The sequence below is a fragment of the Chrysochloris asiatica genome, unplaced genomic scaffold, assembly GCF_000296735.1.
Source record: "Chrysochloris asiatica unplaced genomic scaffold, ChrAsi1.0 scaffold00091, whole genome shotgun sequence".
Lineage (NCBI taxonomy): Eukaryota > Metazoa > Chordata > Mammalia > Afrosoricida > Chrysochloridae > Chrysochloris > Chrysochloris asiatica.
In genome coordinates this window covers 6,257,124-6,257,612 of record NW_006408609.1, presented here as the reverse complement: position 1 = coordinate 6,257,612, position 489 = coordinate 6,257,124, and positions in this window count along the sequence as shown.

Below are 489 nucleotides of genomic sequence, written 5' to 3'. Positions count from 1 at the left end.
TCCTGATAAATTTCAAGATGTCACTGTTGGTTATTTTGCTGTAGCTCAGTATTTAATTTAATTTTTGACCTGTTTTGTTTTTAAACTTTCTTTCCCTCTCCATACCCATTGTTTTGGCCTTTTCCCTATTAAAAAACAGTTCAGGGCTGGCTGTAGGGCTGAGAGCATCAGTGCACATGCAAGGCAGAACACCCTACCAGTGGTGAGGGTAGGGGATGTCCACTTACTCAGATTCCCCCTCTAGTCACCAGAATGGAGGTGCACAAACAGTGGGGTGGGGAGCAATGAACAGATCCCAAAAAAAGAAAATCAGAACAAAGCAAAACCGACAAAGTATATCATCCATCTTTGCTCTGAGGTTCCTGCAGCGTTATTCCGTGGTTGGTCTCTTCCTCTGCTTGGTCTTGCTGTTTGGTCTCGCCCAAGTTGTTGGCTTTGGGCCGCCAAACCTGCCAGATTAAAAAAACTGTGATTTCTTACTCCCACTAC